This window comes from Hypanus sabinus, unplaced genomic scaffold, assembly GCF_030144855.1.
Source record: "Hypanus sabinus isolate sHypSab1 unplaced genomic scaffold, sHypSab1.hap1 scaffold_1184, whole genome shotgun sequence".
NCBI classification, from domain to species: Eukaryota; Metazoa; Chordata; class Chondrichthyes; order Myliobatiformes; family Dasyatidae; genus Hypanus; species Hypanus sabinus.
In genome coordinates, this window is record NW_026779245.1 from 12,019 (window position 1) to 25,233 (window position 13,215).

At 45.6% G+C, this 13,215-nt stretch overlaps 1 long non-coding RNA gene across 1 annotated transcript; it reads right to left on the reverse strand.

Annotated features, from left to right (window-relative positions):
- Nucleotides 1–1,393: 1,393 nt before the first annotated feature.
- LOC132386511 (uncharacterized) lies at nt 1,394–5,452 on the reverse strand. The gene is made up of 3 exons (XR_009509559.1): nt 5,332–5,452; nt 4,263–4,354; nt 1,394–1,841 (listed from the first exon to the last, which is right to left on the reverse strand). It is a non-coding gene; the product is annotated as an uncharacterized LOC132386511 (long non-coding RNA).
- Nucleotides 5,453–13,215: the final 7,763 nt, after the last annotated feature.

The window sequence follows — 13,215 nt, forward strand, 5'->3', positions numbered from 1 at the left end:
CATGTTAAGGAACATTATCACCCCTCAGCCATCGGAAAGAAGGTACAGGAGCCTCAGGACTCACATCACCAGGGTCTGTAACAGTTATTACCCTCAACTATCAGGAATGGGGTCCAGGAGCCGTTGTTTAAAGAACGCTCTAAAAATAATTCGGGAAATTACTGGCCGGTACGTTTGACGTCTCTAGTAGGTATATTAGATGAAGGAGTACTAAGAGATAGGATCTACAAGTATTTGGATAGACGGAGACTTCTTAGGGAGAGTCAACATGGCTTTGCTTGTGCTAGGTCATATATAGCAAACCTATTAGAGTTTTCCGAGGAGGTTATCAGTAAAGTGGATGAAGGGAAGGCAGTGGATGTTGTCTACATGGACTTCAGTAAAGCCTATGACAATGTCCTATATGGGAGCTGTGTTGGAAGATTCAGTCGCTAGGTATACATAATGAAGTAGTAAATTGGATAAGTCATTGACTCAGAGGGAGAAGCCAGCGAGTGGTAGTGGAGAATTGCTTCTCTGAGTGGAGGCCTGTGACTTGTATGGTGTCAAAGGGATCAGAGCTGGGTCAATTGTTATTTGCCATCTATATCATGGATCTGGAAGATAAGGTGGTAAATTAGATCAGCAAATTTGCTGATGATACAAAGATTGAAGACGCAGAGGAAGGTGAGGAATGTTTCCAACGCTTCAAGAGGGATTTCGACCAGATGGATAAATGGGCTGAAAATGGCAGATGGAGTTTAATACAGACAAGTGTGAGGTATTGCACTTTGGAAGGACAAATCAAGGTAGGACATACAAGGTAAATGGTAGGGCACTGAGGAGTGCAGTAGATCATAGGGATACGGGAATACAGATACAAAACACCGTAAAAGTGACTTTCACAGGTAGACAGTGTCGTAAAGAGAGCTTCTGGTATATAGGCCTTTATAAATCGAGTATAAGAGTTGGAATGCTATGGGGAGTTTACATAAGGCATTGGTGAGGTCGAATTAGGAGTATTGTGTGCAGTATTGGTCACCGAATTACAGGAATTATATTAATAAGGTTGAAATAGTGCAGAGAATGTTTACAAGGATGTTGCCGGGACTTGAGAAACTGATTGACAGAGAAAGGTTGAATAGGTTAGGAATTTATTCCCTAGACCGTAGAGGAATGAGGGGTGATTTGATAGAGGTATATAAAATTATGTTGGGTATAGAGAGAATGAATTCAAGCAGGATTTTTCCACTGAGGCTAGGGGAGAAAAAAAGCCAGAGGACATGGGTGAAGGCTGAAGGGGGGAAAGTTTAAAGGGAAAATTGTGGGGGGGGGGGGCTTCTTCACACAGAGAGTGGTAGAATTGTGTAATTGTGGAGTGAGCTACCGGATGAAGTGGTAAATGAGGACTGATTTTTAACATTTAAGGAAAACTTGGACAGGTACCTGGATTAGAGGTGTATAGACGGATATGGTCCAGGTCCATGTCAGTGCGATCTCTCTATAGATCTGTTCCTCCGAATCCAGCAGAGTATTTGCTGGTGAAAAATTTAACTCCAATATCATCGCAATACATTTCTTATTCCTCATTTGCTCACTTCCATTCATGAAGGAAGAGTAGTAGATGCAGGTTATACGGATTTCAGCAAGGCATTTGTTAAAGTAACCCATGCAAGCATTATTGAGACAGTAAGGAGGCGTGGGATCCAAGGAGACTTACGTTGTGGATCCAGAACTGGATTGCCCATAGAAGTGGTTTTCCATTGTAGACGGGTCACATTCTGCATGGACGTCGAGATCAGTGGTGTGCCTCAGGGATCTGTTCTGGGATCTTCACTCTTCCTGCTTTTTTAATAAATGACCTGGGTGAGGAATTGGAGGGATGGGTTATCAAGATTGCTGATGACACAAAGGTTGGAGGTGTTGTGAATAGAGTGGCGGGCTGTTATAATTTACAGCGGGACATTGATGGAACGTAAAAACAGTCTGAGAAATAGCAGATGGAGTTCAACCCAGATAAAAGTGAAGTGGTTCATTATGGTAGGTCAAATAATATGGCAGAATATAATATTAGTAGTAAGACTCTTGGCAGTATGGAGGATCAGAGGGATCTTGTGGTCCGAGTGCATCGGACGCTCAGAACAACTGCACAGATTGACTCTGTGGTTAACAGGACGTACGGCGTAGTAGCCTTCATAAACCGCGAAATAGAATTTAGTAGCCCAGAGGTAAGGTTGCAGCTACTTAGGACCCTGGTCAGACCCCACTAGTAGTATGGTGCTCAGTGCTGGTCGCCTCACCAGTGTGTACCTCCAGAATGGTTGAAAAGAGAGAAATATTTAATGGATATCCTGCAGGTGGCTGGTAAAAAAAAAACCTTACAAGGAAATGTTTATCAGTGGAGAGCCCAGCCTTAAACGCATGGAATGGAAATTATAATGGACATTTACAAAATGAAGAACAGCATCTGTTACTCATAAATTGTAACAATTTGATTCATACTGCGGAAAACATTTTAACCAGATAACACCTCATAGCTAAATCCCTGACCTCACTGTGCAGAACCACCTTCCCATATAAACCGATTTAATTGGTACATATATGGACCAGGACGTCGAGCTGCTCACTCACCCACTCAAAAATCATGGAATCTTTTTGCAATTGCAGTTGAACCTCTTTTTATTGTACTTAAGATAACTACATTATTTCAAGGTGTTTGGAGAGGGGTCATAGAACATTGAAATCCTCTCAATTCACATCTAACCCTGTCGTGCTCTCCACCTTCAAAATGTTTAATCAATTTCGCTGCCACTATACGTTCACATCAGTTCAGTTTTGGGTCCCATTCATAGAAACCATCCATTTCTTCCCTCCACACTCGATTTAGATTTTAGACAATGGGGTTTAAACAGCCTTATGCGCATGAAGGATTTGTGCACTGATAATATATTTAATATTTTTGAAAACCTGTGCAGTAAATATGGCCTTCCACTTAATGAGTTTTTTGCAATACCTGCAGATTCACAACTTAGTCAAGGAAAAAATGTCCCTCTTTTCCTGATCTATCACCTGCTATGTTGTGGGACAAACTCACTCTTAACTTTAATAATAAAGGGCTGATCTCTGTACTACTCTCTCAGATGATATCTTTGGGAGTTCAAGATCTAACCAAACTACGACTGGCTGGGAGGATGACCTTGGTGTGGATCTGGCTGAGGAATATTGGGCAAAAGCACTGAATAGTGTTCATTCCTCGTCATCATGTGCTAGACTCGGACTCATACAATTTAAAGTTTTACACAGGGTACATTTAAGTAAAGCCAAGTGTGCTGACATATATCCTGGGACAGACGCTGGCTGTGACAGGTGTGACTTGGTACACTTTGGAAGGAGAATCTCCAAGGCAGAGTATATAGTACATGGCAGGATACTTGGTAGTGTGAATGGGCAGAGGTACATATCTGGAGGTACATATCCACAGATCCCTGCATGTTGCCTTACAGATAGGTAGGGTAGTTAAGAAAGCTTATGGAATATTAGCTTTCTTAAGTCGAGGGATAGAGTTTAAGAGACGAGATGTAATGATGTAGCTCTTTAAACTCTGGTTCGGCCACACTTGGAGTACTGAGTCGAGTTCTGGTCTCCTCGCTGGAGGAAGAATGTGGGAACATCGGAAAGGGTACAGAGGAGATTTACCAGGATGCTGCCTGGTTTACAGAGTATGAATTATGATCAGAGATTAAGAGAGCTAGGGCTTTACTCTTTGGAGTGAAGGAGGATGAGAGGAGACATGATAGAGGTGTACAAGATACAAAGCGGTATAGATAGAGTGGACAGCCAGCACCTCTTCCCCGGGGCACAACTGCTCAGTACAAGAGGAGATGGTTTTAAGGTAAGGGGAGGGATGTTCAAGCGGGGTATTAGAGAAAGGTTTTTCAGACAGAGTATTTGAGCGTGGTAGAGGTAGATAATATACAAGTATATGGAATAATTTAATGCTGTGGGATATAGGTGAGGCAGGGCTTGAGGGTCGGCACAACATTTTGGCTGAAGGGCCTGTCATGTGCTGTAATATTCTATGTTCTATGTTCCTTCTCTCCGGCTGGTTTAGTTCATGCACTTCGGTCTTGCCCACGGCTTGCTGATAACTGAGCGCTTGTTTTATAAAATTATCAGTGAGGATTTGGGATGACACTGAGACCTTGCCCGCTTATAGTTGTATTTCTTGAGGCAGATCATGTTTTGGGTTTAAATGCAAACCAGTCGGATATCATTTCACTTACGTCGCTTTTGGCCCGTAGGAAAATCTTGCTGGTCTGGAAATCTGCCACTCCCACTTCTGCTGCTGCTTGGTTAGAGGACGTAATGTTTTATTCTGAAATTAGAAAAGATTAAATGTGAGAAAGTTCTATTCGAAATGCAGGCCTTTCTGGTTGTATTTTGGTAGTTTTAAGGAATTACCTGCTAGTTGAGGGCATTTGATTGTACTTGGGTAGTTGCATCCCTTTTAACACGCATATGGTTTACCTCACAGGGCGGTTGATGAATTTTAATATGAGTGTATTCTAGATCATCTGAGATGTTGTAGATGTGTGTGGATCTTCGGCTGGAAATAGTGTGGGGGTGTGGCTGTGAAATGTCCGTACTTGTATTTGTGAAGTGTTGTATAGGAAATACATTAACTGTCATTGTATGCTCTGGGAGGACGGATGAGGGAAGGTTTGTTTCGGGGTAAGATACAAAAGCAAAATGGAGTAAAATGTAATCCATTTTGTATTCTATATCATGCCGTTCCTTCAGTAAAATATATTATAAAGAAAGAATAATAGAGAAGGGATGGTGTGCTGTGTAAAGAGGAAGGAAGGGGAGGAGAGTGCGGCCACAGAAAGGGTATTCAGATTCAGCCGTTGCTGCAGAACATGTGAGGCGCCATTTTCTTGTTTCCTGTCTTTGTTTGGAGTCTGTTTAAAGGCCGACATTCACTGACCCATGGCCAAGAGTCACAGACGAGCGAGCATCCCGCCATACAATCCCATCACACACTCCTGGAAACATACACTGAGTAACGTTCCCTCTGCATTGATCCATCACACACTGCCGGGATCATACACAAAGTGCAACGCTCTCCATATTGTTTTAACACACACTGCGGGATCACACTCAGAGTGAAGCTCCGTACACACCGTACAAACACGCAGTTCCTGGGTCTGATAACCAACGAAACGCCCTAAATATTATCCCGTCACACTCCCGGTGTCAGACATGTGAAGTACCTCCCGCACCATCGCAGTACACCCTCCCGGAGTTAGCAAAAGTACGAAACCCTTTTCCTCCTCCATTCTCCCCACTCACCAGTACCCAGCCTTTCGGCTTTCCAGTAGTGTTGAATCGTGTGTGTCTCTCTGAGATGGTGTGTGTCTGTGAGCGGATTGTGTGCTGCCGTTAGGGAAAGGAAGGGGAGGAGACAGAAGGCCAGGGAAAGGGTGGTGAGAATGTAAACACTGATCAAGCGGTGTGGAAGCACATGACCGGCCTGTGCATGCAGAATTGTGGAGAGATTCAGATCCTGGCGATCGGTAGCCAAGGTACGGGGGGAGGTGAAACAACAACCATCATCTCTCCCTCATACTCCGCACAATTGCCTGTGTCCCAGAGTGGGAGGAGGGTGGAGGGACGACGTAGATGGAGACGTTCAGTAGGTGGTGTTTCACGGAGACGGGGCGGGGCGTAAGGATACGTACGCGATGATGGAGACGGCGAAGTGTGCAGGAGAGTGTGTGGGTCACGGAGACGGGGTTGCTTGTAGGCGAGAGAAGGGTGACGGAGACGGGAGTGGTGTCCTGCAGTCTGTTTGACGGTGACTTGGATTAGTGTAAGAGTTGGGTGACGCTGCAGGCGAGTGGTTTCGGAGAGGGAGGGTGTTGTGCATTCGGGGAGGACAGTTACAGTGCAGGGCCTGACTGTGTTTGCATCGTTGAGTGGTGAGATCCTGCTGTGGGGCAGAGCCTGTCAGTTTGTGAGTGTCATGATGAGGGGCGTGTTCATGTCAGATGAGGGTTGTGGCAGTGACATCGAAACACTTACAGTGACCCATTGAAGAACATCACCGTGTCACAGTGAGGGTTGTGTGTCTCGTTCATAGCTTATGCAAACGGTATTGTCTAACCTGCAATCTAGTCTCACTAATATCTGCCGTGTCAGGCTTAGAGCCGTTGACCCCTGACCTGAGAGCATCTGCCCTTCAAACAATACTTCCTGCATTGAAACGTACGCCGCTCAGAACATGAGACCCAGCAGCCTCAAACTTTTGCTTCTTGACCTTTTCAGAAGTTTTAACAACATATGTCCCAACAACCACTCAACTAACTGTAATGGCGATCTTATTTACATGTCCCTGCAACTCTAGTTTATACCACCACTCTCCCCTTCTAATGGCAAACCTTACCGCTGGGATATTAGTTAGATTGTAGTTCAGGTGAAAACTGAGAAAATTGTTCGTGGGAGAGGAAATGAAGGATCTGAGCAAGGTGGGGGCGGTATGAGGCGATCTCCAGGCAGGTGTCTGTGCTGCCCCCCAGTGTTCGCTCGTCAGAATACAATCTCTGTTCTGAATAAATGTAAATTACAGTGGCATTCAAAAGCTGTATAAATGTGTGTGTGTGTGTGTGTGTGTGTGTGTGTGTGTGTGTGTGTGTGTGTGTGTGTGTGCGCGTGGGGGAGGGGGTGCGCGCGTGTGTGTGTGTCTGTGTGTGGATGCGTGTGTGTGTGCGTGTGTGTGCATAATGCGTGAATGTACTGACTGTTATCCTACACATGCTTGCTATCTTTAAATTTTGTACATATTATGGACGCTGCAATCCTAAATATTTAGCCACATCTTAAACTGAATATTCTTTCTAATATTGGCCACACCTGCACATACATATGCTTGGAGAACAGACTCCCATTTTCGCCTATACACCGGTGACGATAACGGCCGCATACCATCGAGGAATCTCCTTCTTGTCTACAGTACCTCTTTTCCGTTCCCCTAACAAAGAGAACTCTATGGATACAGCTCGCCAGGGTTCATCCCTTATTCGCTGCTAAGCCACAGAACAATAGTTATTGGCAGATACCTGACTGATGAGTCTTTCCCCTGCTTGGTCATCTGGATACTTCCGGATGGGAGGAGAGAGGTGCAAATGACCAAGCAGGGGAAAGTCTCACCGGTCAGGTCTCTGTCACTGACTATAGTTCTGTGGCTCAGCAGGGAGGCGGGTGGAATCTGGCGAGTTGTATCGATAGGGTTGTCTTTGTTATGGGGACGGAAAAGTGGTATTGCGGACGAAATCCTCGATTATATGCGGTCGTTATCGTCACCAGTGTATAAGTAGGAAGTTTAAGTCCTCCCATCCAGAAGTTTACAAAGTGGTCTACCTGTTACTGTGCGTGTTGGCCAGAAGGGGACTCTGCACTGGCTCTGGCTGTTTAACTTCTTTCAGCTTCCTGTCTTTCACTCTGTTCCCTGTACCCTACACCGTGAGTGCAAAGACCACACTATATGTCCTCCTTATCACGCCCTCAGCTTTCCGAATGATCCCGAGTTCATCCAGTTCGAGTTCCAACGCTGTTACGCAGAGTGTCACGGCGAGATGCGTGTGGGGCTCAGGGTTTGGGGTCGCTTAGCGTCCGTTTGGTGTTGTGTGCATGTCATGGTGAGGGGTGTGTAGGTGTCACAGTGACAGCTGTGTGGCTCCCTCACTGCCTATGCTGTCTGTGATGTGGTTGTTCCCAGTGTTTCGCAAACTATCGTCAAAGTCTTTGATCTGTCCACACGATGAGCTTAAATCTATAATTTTGCCCCTCCTGCAGAGTAGTGAACTTAAATAACCGAACAGAACAGACCATTCAGCCCACCACGTTGTGATATACCAATTGAGCTAAATCACTTCTGTCTGCACAACAACCATCTGCATTCTCTGAACATTAACGTCCCTGTCAGAGGTACGTGAACCCCTCTCTCCCTGAGTTTGTCAATGAATCCCCTGTGACTAGTAAAGCCGCCCCTCAACTTTGAATACTTCCCGCTTCATCACGACGAATACAACCGAAAGCGAGAATGTTGAGCTGACGCTCCTGCCCGCCCTGCAACGGCGTCTCACTAATGACTACAATATCCTAATTCCAGGCGTTGACCCCCGCCCTGACCTCATCTGCTTTTCGTACAATACTTCCCGCATTGAAATGGAGGCAGCTCAGAACATGAGTCGCAGCAGGCTCAACCTTTTACTCCGTGACTCTGCCTGATGACTTAACAACATCTGCTCAACACCAATCCGCTATCTGTTATGGCAGCCTGTTTTTCATTCCCCTGCAACTGTAGTTTAAACTCCACCACTCCCCCTTTTTTAGGCAAACCTCCCGCAGCGGTGTTATGTTAAATCCAGTTCAGGTGTAAACTGAGAGGTTATTCGCTTGGAGAGGAAATGAAGTGTCTGTGCAACGAGGGGTAGTGTGGCGCGGCTACCCGGCGGGTGTATGTACTGCCCCCTGGTGTTCGGCGAGTGCTAAAAAGATTCAACAGGCCTCATAAGTGACGTCGTCGGTGTGACTGGAGGTCTCTCTTCCGTCCGTCGACCTACAATTAGAATATTCTGCTCTCCTGCCAGGATTCCGTACTGCTCTAAATGTGGAATTATAAAGAAGCAAAAAATAGATTAACTGTAAAGAAACCATTCCACGTTTCAGCCCTGGCATATTGCCTTTTGCAAAGTTCAAAAACAAAATCGCGAGGAGCTGTTTTATAATGCTCTGTCATTGAAACCTGCCCGTTCGCCAAAATTTTATAAGCAGATGATTCCACAGTCAGAGAAACGGCCCCTCTACACCGTCCTATCTCTCAGACCCGGAGTCAGACACAGAGGGAAACTCGCTCTACACCGTCCTATCACACACTCCCGGAGTCAGACACAGAGTGAATCTCCCTCCACACTGTCCCATTGCACACTCCCTGGGTCCGACACAGAGTGAATCTCCCTCCACACCGTCCCATCACACACTCCCGGGGTCAGACACACAGTGAATCTCCCTCCACACCGTCACATCACACACTCCCGGGGTCCGACACAGAGTGAATCTCCCTCCACACCGTCCCATCACACAATCCCGGGGTCAGACACAGAATGAATCTCCCTACACACCGTCCTATCTCTCAGACCCAGGGTCAGACACAGAGGGAAACTCGGTCTACAGCGTCCTATCACACACTCCCGGAGTCAGACACAGAGTGAATCTCCCTCCACACTGTCCCATCGCACACTCCCGGGGTCCGACACAGAGTGAATCTCCCTCCACACCGTCCCATCACACACTCCCGGGGTCAGACACAGAGTGAATCTCCCTCCACACTGTCCCATCGCACACTCCCGGGGTCCGACACAGAGTGAATCTCCCTCCACACCGTCAAATCACACACTCCCGGGGTCAGACACAGAGTGAATCTCCCTCCACACCGTCCCATCACACACTCCCGGGGTCAGACACAGAGTGAATCTCCCTCCACACTGTCCCATCGCACACTCCCGGGGTCCGACACAGAGTGAATCTCCCTCCACACCGTCCCATCACACACTCCCGGGGTCAGACACAGAGTGAATCTCCCTCCACACCGTCCCATCACACAGGACCAAGTAGACAGCCTTCTCCAAAAGACATAACAGTAAATCAATGGCTTCTCTTCTCCCTCTTATCAGCAGCAGATGATTCAATTTGTTTTCCTCTTATCTGTGTGTCTCTCTCATTCTCTCTCATGAGCAGCGTGGTAACAGTAACGGTTTGTGATTCTCCCAAGCGGGAGACATGGGCAACTCTGCACACTTCTGCCCATCAGAGCAGTTCATCCTTGGTAACGTGGGCACAAGCAGTGTGGACAGTCAGCATTTCTTTCTCTGAGGAGGACCTTTAAAAGGCCAGAGGGCATATAGTTCATTAGAAAGGAAGAACAGTAACTCAATATTTCCTTCTTGCACTGTTTCTGCAGTGTGTAATTTCGTGGATGTTCTGTATATTTTCCCGACACTGCTGCTGTAAAGACACACTTTAGTCAGATAGTGATGTTAAACCTGACTCAGAATGTTCAGAGAAGATGTGCGTTCAAGTCAAGTCACTTTTATTGTCATTTCGACAATAACTGATGGTACAGTATGCAGTAAAAACGAGACAGTGTTTTTCAGGACCATGGTGTTACAAGACACAGCACAAAAACTAGACTGAACTACGTAAAAAAAACAACGCAGGGAAAGCTACTCTAGACTACACACCTACCCAGGACTGCATAAAGTGAACAAAAAAAGTGCAGGCATTACAATAAATAATAAACAGGACAATAGGGCAGTAAGGTGTCAGTCCAGGCTCTGGGCATTGAGGAGTCTGATAACTTGGGGGAAGAAACTGTTACATAGTCTAGTCGTGAGAGCCCGAATGCTTCGGAGCATTTACCCAGAAGGCAGGAGGGAGAAGAGATTGTTACAAGTTTTGATTTGAATACTCATCGCAGTGAATGAATGCAAGTGGCGGTGGAAGATGCAGATGTGATAGAGGTTATTAGATACCAGATGAATGTGTGGAGAATGGAGTTATGCAGAGCTCAGGTTGAAAGGATTGATTTGACAAGGCATACAATGAGCATGTCCCTAGGTTCAGAAAAGCACATTGAGCAGCAGGGCCTGATTTCCTGCTGTACCATTCTATGTTGTTGAGACCACGTCTGGAAAACTCTGAGCATCTCTGATCGGCCGCCTCTGGAAGTACTTGATTCACCTAAAAAGCCGGAGTAAGAATTCACGGCTTTCGTTGCGGGGACCGGAGTACTCGAGCCGGAGGCGATGCAACACCAATTCTTCTCTCCGTCGCCACAGGCCCCGCTGTAACGATGCAATCGTGGGATAATGAAAACGGTGTCCAACATAGAATATATCACATAGAAATCTACGGAATATTAAAGACCATTCGGCCCACAATGTTGTACCATCCATGTAACCTGTTCTGGAATCTGCCTAAAATTCCCTACCGCATACCCGTCATTTTTTTTATCTAAACTCTACTTACCTATCGAAAAGATCCTTAAAAGTCCCTAATTATTCCGCCTCCATAACTGTGCCCGCAGTCTATTTCACGGACCTACCAAACTCTGTGTGAATAAACTTAACCCTGACTTCCTCCCACACCCCGCCCCCAGACCTACTGCCAAACACCTTAGAAGTACGCCCCCTAGTGTTAGCCATTTCACACCACGGACAAAGCCTCTGGCCATCCACACGATGAATACCTTTCATCATGGAATAGATCTCTCTCATCAACCGTCGGTCCAAGGAGAACAGGTCGTGTTCACTCAACATATTTCATAAGGAATACGCTTCCATCCAGGCAATATCCTTACGAATCTCCTTTGCACTCTAATTGATCCACATTCTTCCTGCGTGAAATGAAAAGAAATGGGGTCTACCTAAGTTCCTATTTAACCTTAACTGTACATCCACGTTCTCGATCTCAATTCTAGGGTTGATGAAAGCTCACAGACCATACGCTTTCTTAACATTGACTTTCTGCGCAGCACCTTTAAAAATCTTATGGATGGACAAGGATCCCAATTTCTCGCTGATATTCCACACTGCCAAGAGTCTTATCATTAATATTATATTATGTACTCAAATTTGAGGTACCGAAATGAACCGCTTTATACATACCTGGGTTGAACTCCATCAACCGCTTCTCAGCCCAGCTCTGCAACATATCGACGTCCCGCTGTAATTTCTGACCACCCTCCAGACTAGCCACAACACTGCCAATTGCTGTGTCATTAGTAAGCGTACTAACACACCCCTCTACTTCCTCTTCCAGGTCATTTACAAAAATCGCAATAAGGAGAGATCCCAGAACAGATCTCCGCGGATCACAACTGGTCACTATATCCCAAGCAGAATACAAACCATCTATAACCACCCTTTGCCTTCTGTGGGCAAGCTAATTCAAGGTAAACATGGCACGTCTCATTGGATCTCATGCCTCCTTAATTTCTGAATGAGCCTCGCGTGGGGGACATTATCAAAAGCCATACTGAAATCCACGTATACTACCTCCGTTGCCCTAACTTCATCAATGAATGTAGTTTCATTGTCTGATAATTCTATCAGGTCTGTAATGCACGACATGTCCTTGAAAAAGTCTTGCTGACTACCGCTAATCTGATTATGCCACACCAAAGACTCACGAGTCCTGACTCCCAGGATCTTCTCCAACAACCTGCTCACGTCACTAGTCAATAATTTAATGGGTTATCCCTAATCCCTTTCTTGAACAAGAAACAACATTTGCGACTTTCCCTTCTTCCAGTACTTACTTCCACCCAAGTGATGATGCAAAGATCATTATCAGAGACTCAGCAATCTCTTTCATCGTTTCCCACCACAGGAGGCTGTCTCGGTGAATTATCTAACTTAATACCTTTCAAAACCCTGAACACACCCTTTGTCTCAATCTCATTAAGTACCTCTGCTACCTCCTCCGATTCCATGCACACGCTTCCACTACTGCCCCTCACTGTTCCTATTCTGACACGGCTCCACTTCTTGCTCTTCACATACTTTACCATGTGGTTTTCCTTAATCCACCTCACCAAGACCTTCAGAGTTTCCTAACTCTCCTAATTTTATTCTTCAGTTCCTTCCTGGCAAGCTTGTAATTACCTGGAACTCTGTAAGTATCCAGCTTTTTATTTGAACCTGTCGCGTTTTCGTGTCTTCGAATCCAGATTCTTCACATCTCTTGCACACCATGGTTCTTTTACCTTCCATTCATTCCCTGCCTCGATGGAACATGCAAATGCAGAACGCCGTGCTTCTGTCCCCTGCTCTATCTCTGCCGTGCATTTCCCTGAGAACGTCTGTTCCCGAACTGTGCTTCCAAGTTCCTGCATATTAGCATTTTAAATGCCACAAATTGTTCATAACACTAACGTTACATTGTTTATCCCCATGAGTTTAATTGAGTTTAGATTAACCAGTTTGATAAATTCTAAGGATTCCTTTTGGCCTGAGTAGTAGTAGTTCATAAACATATTAAGGAAAACTAGTATGGTATATCAACCACTGTTTACATGTGGGTCAAACAATACTTTAATTTGCATTGTCGGTGTGCTATTAGTGCCTGAATTACAGGTATGATACAGAAACAACATAACAACCATTTATCAGCATA